An 11,881-nucleotide genomic window follows, 5' to 3' on the forward strand; every position below is an offset into this window, starting at 1 on the left:
GCCCAAGCAACTGCACATAGTAGATGCTTTTTTTTTTTTTTTAGTGAGGCAATTGGGGTTAAGTGACTTGCCCAGGGTCACACAGCTAGTAAGTGTTAAGTGTCAGAGGTCAGATTTGAACTCAGGTACTCCTGACTCCAGGGCCGGTGCTCTATCCACTGCACCATCTAGCTGCTCCATAGTAGATGCTTTAAACACATTGAATTGAATACATATGAGACTAGATCAGCGTGTGTTTCTTTATGAGATTTTCTAGAAGCTCCTACATATCAGGGGCCAATTCTATATTGTCCATATTTAGACAATAGCCAGCACAGCTCAGCTACATGTCTTTAGGTAATGACATGATACAGGTGAGATGCAGTGGCTGAAGAACTTTTCAAAGAAAAGCCCCTTTACTCAAGTTATATAAACTAAAATGAGCAGGAGATGCATCATTCAGGAACCAGTTTAATAAAAGCGTGCCTACTGTGAACCAATCAGAACAAACATCTTCAGGATTTCATTATTTCCTTACTAATGGATTTATGTGAACTATTGGGAAGTGAGGAGTGGAGGGGGAATCTTACTAAAACTTTTAAGCTTTTGTAAAAGGGAAGGTAGAAAGAAGATAGGGAAAACTGAGGCCATGCTTTCTACTTAATTTGATGCAAGAAAACTTCTATTACAGCCTTTGAAAATAATTAAAAAGAAATTAAATCCCTCGCAAATAAACCCTAGGTTATTGGATTAGCAAAGTAGAAGGAATGACTTGATTCAACATTTACTTTTGGTTCTTGGCAGAACAGGATAGCAAAATGTCAAAATACCTTGGATACTGTCTAAAAACCCCCATCTCTGTGCTTTTCTGATTTCTGGGGTTTTTTTGGATATTGTCTAAAAATAGAAAATAAGGTAAAAAGTCCTTCACAGAGGATGCTCAGATCCTATCTCTTGACTGAAATCTTTTCTTTGACAAATCCCAGGCTAGGAAAAAAAGTAGGGAAGGAGGGTAGAATAGTCAGCATTAGACACAGATGATGAAGTCAGTATAAGACTAAATGAACAAAGTCAGTATAAGACTACATCCTCTGTGGGTATGATCAAAGAAAACTAGTGTACTAATTAGGTCCCAGATTTCAAGGAACAGAGACAAATCACACCAAGGAGACTTTTTTTTTAAGTATATAAACTAATTTATTGGACATTTTCACAAAAGAAGGATGCAAGTTATGAACATCTACCTCACAGCCATTCTAGGTTCCTATTTTCACTTGGTTTAGGCAAGGAAAGCCATTTAATAGTGTTCTTTCCAGGGCTACTTGTCCAATTCCTACTCCGATTTGTGCATTTGGTCCCCTAACTATCCTTAGGGTTCTTGGGGAAACTCTCAAGGGGCTGGTTTTTAAGTAATGAATTACTGTCACTCATGAGTCCTCGTTGGTATACTTCCTACTAACAATCAGCCAGTACCCTTGGTTAGTGTTTAACAAAAACATTTTCTGAAAAGTCTGGGGGCACATCCTTTTATATATGCACCTATGGTTGATGAAGAGAGTGAACACAAACTTAAAGTACACAGGTAGTAAGGTACATCAGTAAAAAAACATGTAGAAAAGGATGATTGGACAACAACAAATTTGCTTGTTGTGTTTAAGTATAGTTAGGATGGTATGACTTAACCTTACCAACTAGTCACAATATATTTCCTGTATGGCGTTATTTGTCTATCATACAATGGCTAAATTCTCTAAAATTTAAGCCTTATTTACATATCATTTATACTTTGATTCACATGTGCTATCTGGGCCTTCTGTGATTATATTATGTGCAAATTTAGAGACATCTCCACTCCAGATGTTCATATGGAGTATTTGTACTAGACTTGTGGTAGAGCCTTCTGAGCTTGTCTGATCAGCCACAGCCAGACATGCTGTGCCATTTTGGTGCTCTTCAATAATAATGAAGGACAACAACCAACCACTGAACCAACCAATTGGTGTGGGGATAAAACCCCACCATTGCACATACAACTGCAACCCAGGCAACTGGCTCTATCTAGGAAGTAGAGTAGTTCTAGAAGGCCCACAATTGTTTTAGGTCATGCAGTTTTATACTGAAGTAGCCAAAGGGAAATGAGACCTTTTTTTTTGCGGGGCAGTGAGGGTTAAGTGACTTGCCCAGGGTTACACACCTAGTAAGTGTCAAGTGTTGTCCTGAATGCAGGGCCGGTGCTTTTCCCACTGTGCCACCTAGCTGCCCGCCCCCCCCCCCCGGAAATGGGGGAAATTTTACAAATACTCTAACCTTGAATAACTGGGTCCTTTTTAGTCATTTTTCAGGTGTGTCCAACTCTTAGTGACCCTATTTGGGGTTTTCTTGGCAAAGATACTAGAGTAATTTGTCATTTCCTTCTCTAGCTCATTTTAAAGATGAAGAAACTGAGGCAAACAGGATTAAGTGACTTGCCCGGGGTCACACAGATAGTAAATGCCTGAGGCCAGATTTGAATTCAGGGACACGAGTCTTCCTGGCTTCAGGCTGTCCTAACTGGTCATGAGTAGATCAGATGAAGCTTAAATGTTAATTGGCAAAATTTCCCTGAATTTCTGGATATTCTAATTGCAAGTCCTACATCTTTTCCTGAGTAAGGGAACCTGAGCTAATTAACCTATATCACCTTGAAAAAAAAATTGGACCTTAAGGGCCAGGCTTTTCAGACAGATTCTCCAGACACATACAGTGAAATGAACACAGGATGAATGAATGGGGCCACTTTACTATTAAGCCTTTCATGTTCCTACTCCTCAGAGGCAATTTATAAACAGGGGAAAATAACTTAAGGTAAATAAACCCTATAGGTTTGTATCTGTAGACCAAATATGTAGACCTCTCTGAACTCTGAGTCCCCAGTTAGCTAACTTAAATTGTAAGGTATTTTATGGATCTGAATCCTCTCCAAACCATGGCTCATGTGCTTCTATAATATATATTTTACTTTTTATATTTTATATTTTAATCAGATGACACACAACAATCATTTTAATTAAATAGCAATATAAATAAAGGAGCATTTTAGCACTTTACCCATGTTAACCTGAAAATTAATGAAACAATCAATATAGGAGAAATAAAGTCTTTAATCTAATTGGAGCAGAGGAGCTGTAACTCACAAAGCAAGGATGCTAGGAATACTCAAAGATGGGGACTGAGGACAGGGTTTATATGGGGTAACAAAACACAGGGAGCTATGAAACTGTACTTGGGAAAAGTAAGGTTCTCACAGACAGAAACTATATAATGTAAATGAACTTTTTTACATAATAACCTAAAGTCCAGGAAGTAAATTTGGGAATCTTTAGGAGGGGATAATTTAGGGGAGATCCATAAGTCAATCAAGAGTCTGAAATTGACAAAGATTGGTTAGCCCCAAGCAATGCACTGGTTTGGGAATGGGGAGTAGGTGGGGATCAGTTTTCAGTAAATTGTCTTTATCACCCACAAAGCTCAGGTTTAATCTTCCAGAAATATATACATATATATATATATACATGTATATATACACACACATATATATACATGTATACACACACATATACATATATACACATGTATATACACACACACACACACACACATATATATATATATACATACTCAGACATAAGAATAGATCTTCATAGAAGTCTATGTGGACTATCCTTATATAGGGGATTAAAAAAAACAAGATACATATGGGGCAGCTTAGTGGTGCAGTGAATAGAGCACCAGCCCTGGAGTCAGGAGTATCTTAGTTCAAATATGGCCTCAGACACTTGACACTTGAAAGCTGTGTAGCCTCGGGTAAATCACTGATTACCTCAACAACAACAACAACAAAAGATGCACATACAGGGACCACAGGGACCAGGGTGCACGATCAGAGAAGCAATTCATGTCTCTAATCAAAGTTGCTGATTTTTTTTTTTTGTCAAATGTTAATTTATTGCAATAGCCTTCCTTTGTAGCTTAACTTACTGGGCATTGCACAGCACCACTATTGATGTCATCAATAATATCATAAGGATGCCTGCCATCAATGTTGCAGCCCACAGACTGGGCTGTTCCAAGGATCTCTTTAATGGTTCCAGAGAGTTCTCTTGCCAAGGAACATCTGTCGAGCAATGCTGATGATCTCATCGAGACTGATGTTTTCACTGTGTTTAATATTTTTCTGCTTCTTTCTGTCCCTAGTAGGTTCCTTTAGGGCTTTGATGATCAAGGCTGAAGAGGAAGGCACAATCTCAATCTGGGCCTGTCTGTTCTGAATGACAAGTTTCACTGTGATCCTTAGCCCTTTTTCCAGTCACCAGTTGCCTTGGCAATGCCATCACCAACCTTTTTGGGAGACAAACCCAAGGGACCAATTTTGGGGGCCAGAGCTGATGTGGCACCAACTTCACCACCAGTGCACCTTAAAAACACGACTTTAATTTCGTTAGGGTCAAACGTGGGCGGCATGGCGGTGACGAAGGTGGAGGCTCGGCCTGGACGCTGCGGGGTGGCTGCCGGTGTCGGATGAACCCGGATTTGGGACCACCGAAAGAAGTTGCACCTTCAGCACCACGAGCTAGGAGCCAAAAGCGCTGATATCTTTTATTGTTATAATTGTTGTGCTCTCTGCCAGGCCTGCTAAATGTGTCTTTTTGCTCTATCTAGTTGTGAGGAAATGGGGATTGGTCTCCTCTCAAGCATATAATAGTCACCATTCAAAATACATTCCTCCGGACCTGTTTAAGGAAAAAGGTCTCCTTCCCCATCCCACCCTGCAAACCTCCCAAATAAAATCACATGGTTCAGGGAAACCCTGGGCTGGTCTCAATTAGGTCCAGCTCCTGAGCTGTGTGTCCCTATAAGGGAGGAATGGAAGAATTGTCCCTGTATCACCTCCCCCATTGGCTAAGAAATACTGCGTCCCGATTAGCTAGTTTTTGGCCCGCAGATTGTAACCCTTGAGTAATTGAAATAATGGTGAAAAGGGGGAGGGGCCATTTTGCATTAGGGATGAGAGTAGATAAAAACCGGTCTTCGAGCCTCCATTTTTGGTCACCCACCAGATGGACAAGGGGTGGCCCATTCCTCTGAGAATGACAATAAACGAGCCTTTGACACATCACCAACACTGAGTTCCAAAAGTTATTGGAGTGATATTCCTCATACTGGTTGTCAACTTTGCCTATTTCCAGGATCACCTAATATCCTATACGATATTCACTAAAGATTCTGTGGTTACAGCCCTCTTACAAGATCACTCAGTCACCTCCACCATCCACTGGGGGGTGGGAGGGGGAAGGGGAAAGGTGGTTATTAAGCTTCTTTGAGTCTGTCCTATCATCCTGTTCCTTCAGCTTCCTTCTCTGCATCAGCTATGGTTTTCAGTTGAGGTTCTATCTTCAGAGTCACCTAAACTCAGACCTCCATGTGATGGAGAGGCCATGCTTGGTGAGGCTCTCCTAGCATAACAGACGATCCGGCTCTCCTCAAGCAACATTTTAGCTGATATCCCTGAAGCTTTCTGCATTTTTTCTCAGCTAACAGCTTGGACCCTGATGACTGTAAAGTTTTGTTCTCAAGTCAGGCTATGCTAAGCATAGAACTTTATGTTGTGGTCAGGTTCTTCCCTTTGACCTTTTCTAATTCTTATGTTAACTGCTTCTCTTTTTCTAAACTCCTCTACACTCTTAACCGTAAATATTCTCTGTTTAACTGGACTATACTGCCCTCTCTTGGATGTCTCAGTTCAACTGTCACTTAAATTGTGGTCAGAAACCCATTTAAGACTTATTCCTCTTGGCTCCATGTCTCAAACAGAAAAGGAATTGAGAGGAACTGGTGAGAAAATTGTTTTAATCTCACCCCAGCAGATCCTCTTACTATGTAAAACAGCAACTGCCATTTAGGATCTAGAATTCTAAAAGGCAATTCAAGGCAAATAGCAAATATACTATTTAAGGAAAATAAACTCTATTAAGTTTGCATATGTAGACTAGAATTCTGAAAAAAATTGTGACCGATCTCTCATTTGCTCCAGCAACATGAAACTATTTCTCTTTCCCTGACCTCTCTAAACATATAAAGTATGCCCCCAACCTTGGTCAAGATTCTTTTCCATCCTTCTTTCTCTAAGAGTGTAGAGACTGCATCTAGCTTGGTTTGATATACTTGTTTGGCAAAGCAAGTAGAGCACTCTGGACTACATAGTGGAACCACATTCCTCTAGTCTGCACATCTGTACTACAAAGAGCCTTCAGTCAATTTAGGCAGAGTCATAAGCAGGGTATTTTGAGTCATCTACCAATGTAGCAATGGGTGTTAGGCAAAGTATCTTGTCTCAAATATTTTTTTGGCAAGTTATATAATAAATATCCAAACTTCTACTTCTCAGGTTTGATTTTCATCAGTTGTACTAATATATATATATATATATATATTCAGATTACTAAAAGGCTTCAGACTAGGATAATTTTTTTTTTTGGTGAGGCAATTGGGGTTAAGTGACTTGCCCAGGGTCACACAGCTAGTAAGTGTCAAGTGTCTGAGGCTGGATTTGAACTCAGGTCCTTCTGAATCCAGGGCCGATACTCTATCCACTGCACCACCTAGCTGCCCCCAGATTAGGATAATTTAAAAACACTTTTTCTTAATTTTTCTAAAAATGGGAACTTAAACCAAATCAGTCAGCTTCTCTTCGGGTAGTTAGCTGATTCTACCTTCACAGAATCCTAGATTTGGAAGGGTTGTTAAAGGTCATCCAAGTCAAACTCTGCCCCTACTCAATAGGTGAAAACTCTTTATAATATCCCCATTTGTCCTCTTTTTAAAAACATTCCAGTGAAAAAGGATTTCTTACCTTTCAAAGAGAATGAGGGTTAATTGACTTGTCCATGGTCACACAGCTAGTAAGTGTCAAGTGTCTGAGGTCGGGTTTGAACTCAGGTCCTCCTGAATCCAGGGCTCTATGCACTGCTCCACCTAGCTACCCTTCATCCCTTTCATTTTACACAGCTGTCATTGGTATGAAAATAATCCTTATACTGAGCCAAAAGTTGTCTTTTCTGTAACTTTCACCTATTGGACCCACTCTGTTACCAAGCAGGGCAAGTCTGACTAACTTTGTGATATTTGAAAACATCTATCGTGTGCTTCCCTAAAAGTTTCCTTTTTTTCTAGGGCCAAACATCCCTTGTTCCTTCATCATGATTCTCATCAAGTCTCTTCATTGTTCTTATCTTACCAATATGCTAGTGTCTCTCCTAAAATGTGACACTAATATAATATCTCCACCCTGGGTGGGTATGAGAGTTGATATTACACAAAAGACAGGGTATGATAATCCAATGTGGTCCAACCAGTCAGAAGACAGTAGTACTATAATTTATTTATCTTTTGCACCTTGCTTTGTTTTCATGACTTCAATGAATCTGAGGCAATGTGGTTAGTTTTCCCTTTTGGTACTCTCAAAGTAGAATTCAGAACTACCCCCTGCTCCATTCTTTTCTTTCAAAATTTCCCTCTTGAAAGAATTTCCAGCTTCCTCATCATCTGGCTTAATAACCTCAAAATTTTCCATTCACTAAATTGCTGAATCCTGTCAATTATGCTGCCATTACCTACATTAGATTTGTCCCTTTCTCTCTCCACTGGTTCAGGTCATTATCAACTCTTGCCTGGACTATTATAATAACCTCCTAATTGGTCTCCCTCATTCCTGTTTCTTTTCCATCCTCTGTACAAGCTGCCAAAATAATCTTCCTCAAGTATAGGATGAACCTTGTTATCCTCCCACTCAAAAATTCAATGCTCCTATTTTTTCCACGATAAAATACAAATTCTGCAATCTGACTTCGGATGGTATGCAAAACTTGGAATCAGGAAGACCAGAGACACATCCCATCTGTGTGACCTTGAGCAAGTCATTTAACCTCTGCCTACCTCAATTTCTTAATTTGTAATAATAACATCTATTTCTAAGGGTTGTTTTTTGGATAAAATAAGATAATATATATAAAAACACTTTGCAAACCTTAAAGTGTTATATGCATAGCATCTATTATTATTGTTATTATTATTAATGAGTTTCTCAAAAAATTGGTTCCAGCTTGTCATCCTTTTCACACACTTTATGTCTCAGACAAATTGGACTAGTAAGCTCTCCATATTAGACATTATATTTCCCTACTTTTGTACATTTGCACAAAGTGCACCCCTTCTCTTTTTCCTCACATAAACCCTTCAAAATACTTCAAAACCTTAACTCAGGTGCCAATTTCTCCAAGAAGCCATTCCAGCCAGTCTAGTTAGTAGTAATCTATCTACTGACTACATTCAAATTACCTTTTGTTTATGTATTTGTATACCTGCAGCATCCATCCCACCCCGCAGTAGAATGTAAGCTCTTTAAGGGCAGGTACTGCTTCAATTTTGTCTTTGTAGGTCCAACACCTGCTGCAGCTTGTACTAAGTATTTTTTTTTCTTTTTTTTTTTTTTTAGGCAATGGGGGTTAAGTGACTTGCCCACAGTCACACAGCTAGTAAGTGTCAAGTGTCTGAGGCCGGATTTGAACTTAGGTACTTCTGAATCCAGGGCCGGTGCTTTAACCACTGCGCCATCTAGCTGCCCCCTGTACTAAGTATTTAATAATTTTTTGTTGAATATGTGAGATTTTTTTTTTGGTGGGGCAATGAGGATTAAGTGACTTCCCCAGGGTCACACAGCTAGTAAGTGTCATATGTCTGAGGTCAGATTTGAACTTAGGTTCTCCTGAATCCAGGGCTGGTGCTTTATCCACTGTGCTACCTAGATGTCCCTGAATATGTAAAATAAAGAATGATTGCAGCTTCGGACTGAGCCTCAGGTCCCAGTTTGAGGATGACAGAATGCCTGCATTCTGGGAACCCTGTGCTGGCTAAATTTGTCCACAAGAGGGAGCTATGGACCTTTGTCATTCTCATTGGGCCACTGCTGATGGCAGAAATAGAGTATATATATATAAAATTTTTTTTCTTCTAGGAGGGGGAAAATCACTGAGGCTGAGCTAGATCACTAATGACCCATTATGGGGAAAGAAAGATTGGTAGCAGTGATGAGGGTTAAGGAAGAAGTCTTTCTCTCTGGCTGGATAAGGTGCATGGAGGGAATTGTCTCATGCTCCTTCTACCGAGAAAATGCTGGGGGGCGGGGGGGGGGCCGGGGGCGCAGTTTGGAAACAAGAAGGAAGATGAGGAATAAACATGGTGGGGGGGGGGTCGGGGAGTGACACGGTGAGAGAAGGATTGAAGAAAGGGGAAAGACCACGATAATTACTGAGACTGAACACACTAGGGCAGATTCCGCGTGGATCAGGCTTTAAGGAGCTTAAGGAGGGCCCAGTGTTTGCTTAGCCCCCAGGGAACCAGTATCAGTTTTCTGGCTTCTGCCTGGGGCTAGCGCATCCTTAGTAATGCTGTTCCCAGCTCACCCGGGGACTTTTGTCTAATGCGGGAACCCAATAAGTAATGAGAAAATCTGAAAGGAACCGGGACTCAGGCTTTCTTTTCTTCTGCCCTTTTTTTTTTTTTTTCTGGAGGAGGTGGGGAGTGAAAAGGGTGGGAGCTGTTTTGGTTGAAATGGAAGCTTGTCTCTGGTCTTGTATCTGCATGATTCCAGGCAGCAAGGAGCTGAATACCAAACCCCCTTTATGTTTTGAGGACTAAAAACAGGATTAAGTAGGTGTGTGTATGTGTGTGTTGGGGAGGGAAAGAAAGAAATGTGTGCATTGGGGAGATTAGTAGGTGACTGTGGAGCGTTTTGATTTTTCACAGAAAAATCACAGAAATGCCAGGCTATTGTGGGTGCTTCTGGACTGCCTTCTATGAGCTGAGCATCATAGATTCTGTCGCCTTTTCTTTTCCCCAGAGCTCTTGAGGCTGGCTTTAAGAGGACACTATAACAGATTGAAAATTTCAGGGGAGCAGGTGGCAAAAGGGACCCAACCTGATATCCTTCTTGGAGTACCTTTAATCATATATAGTATGAGGGAATTGGAGTAGGAAACTTGCAAATTTTCCAATTGACATTCACTTAGATTTTTCCCCATATTTAATTTCCCTAGGTGGACCTGGATCTACCTTTAATGGTGAAAGAATAGAAGTGCCCAAGAAGATATTTCTTTTCTGAGCAAATAGGCAGGACAGGGGCTCAGCTGGGCCAAATCCTCAGGAAAAAATCTTCCCTAGCAGCACAATGAAATCCAGCAAGCCCCAAGCAAGTGAGCAGAAATGGAGACAACTGTTACTATGGTGACCAGCTGCCTGTGGTCTCATCAGTCCTCCCTGGCCAGCCTGTGTAGCTATTGTTTTACATATAGCTCTATCTTGTGACTCTTTGACCTTGAAAACAGATCTGAGCAGTATATTCTACATCTCTGGCCCTAATGGACGTGTCAACCCATGTGGGGAGCCAAGGACAGCAGTGAGCAGCTATTTTCATAATTTGTTGGTGCCCTTGTTTTGTGCAATTAAAAATAGGATTTCCTCAGATGGGTACTCATGCTCAAGTCCCAACTTACCTTTCTATCTTTACCCCAAACTGAAGGCTCTGGGTTTTTATAAACTAGGTTCAATCTTGGGGGCTACTCTAGGGTTTCCCTTGAGAACATAAGAATTTAGGTCATATCTAGGTCCCCATGAAATAAACAAACATTCCCCTCAATCCTCATATAAGTACTTGGGCTCACAGTATATTAAAGATAGGAAAAGCTTTATTTAACTGGACAAAGATTATAAAATAGAACCCAAAACATACCTGAACAATCATATAACAGTCAAAACGATTCTGTCTCTGTCTCTCCCTTCCTCCTGGACCTAATAGTCTTTTAAATTTAGAGTTTATCAGGCTGAGTCCCTCACACTCACCTACAACCAGATTGTTAGACTCAAATCAAGCAACACACCTCCTGTGGTGATATCTGTGATCTTCTTCAGTAATCACTGTCCAAACTTATAGTATTGCCCTGGGGTTGGGGTTCCTCTAGCTGGGGAAAGAACTAGGAGTTGTGAGAGAATTGCCCCCCTTGCCCTGGACCTTCAGCGTTCAAGTGACTCATGGGAGGGCAAGATCTGGGTTTGCTTCTCCACATCTCTGGATCCCGGAACTCCTCTCTTCCAGGAAGTTCTATTTAGCTCCAACACTGCCACTCCACTAACAGTGGAGTGCTCATGTTTGAGCAGTCCCAGCTTGGCCCAGGAACTCCTTGCTGTTTTACCTCTGCCTCTCTCTGCTGCTGCTGTCTCTTGGGCAATATCCTTTGAATTCCTTTGGGGTTCCCTAAGAGGGTCACAGGCAGCTAGGTGGTGCAGTGTACAGAGTTCTGGGACTGGAGTCAGGAAGACTCCTCTTCATGAGTTCAAATCTGACTTCAGACACTTACTAGCTGTGTGACCCTGGGCAAGTCACTTAACCCTGTTTGTCTCAATTTCCTCCTCTGTAGGAGAAGGAAATGACAAATCATTCCAGTATTTTTGCCAAGAAAACCCCAAATGGGGTCACAAAGAATCAAACATTACTGAACAACAAGAAGAAAGTTTACAAGGTTATTTTAGCTTTTTTTAGCTCTGGTTCTCTGCATCTGTCTTGTTCTTCAGTTCTCCTTTTAAAGGCCAAATCCAAGGTTGAAGCTCAGGTATTCCATCTAGCCTTGACTTAATTGAGCATCTTCAAATGTGGTGTTAAAGGATCAATAGACACTGAGAACAAGATAAGTCCTTGCTTTGAGATATCTATTCCAGAACAAAGATCTTGTCTATGTTAATCTTGTTAACAAGGAGTTAACTTTAACAAGAAATTGACCTTGTGCAAGGAATGTGAAAGATCTTACCAATCTCC

The 11,881-nt window shown here is 40.8% G+C and overlaps 1 pseudogene; it reads right to left on the reverse strand.

The window, feature by feature from the left end:
* Positions 1-3,987: 3,987 nt before the first annotated feature.
* Positions 3,988-4,479, reverse strand: LOC122752621 (annotated as a pseudogene).
* Between the last annotated feature and the right edge of the window lie 7,402 nt (positions 4,480-11,881).

The sequence above is a fragment of the Dromiciops gliroides genome, chromosome 4 (genome assembly GCF_019393635.1).
Source record: "Dromiciops gliroides isolate mDroGli1 chromosome 4, mDroGli1.pri, whole genome shotgun sequence".
NCBI classification, from domain to species: domain Eukaryota; kingdom Metazoa; phylum Chordata; class Mammalia; order Microbiotheria; family Microbiotheriidae; genus Dromiciops; species Dromiciops gliroides.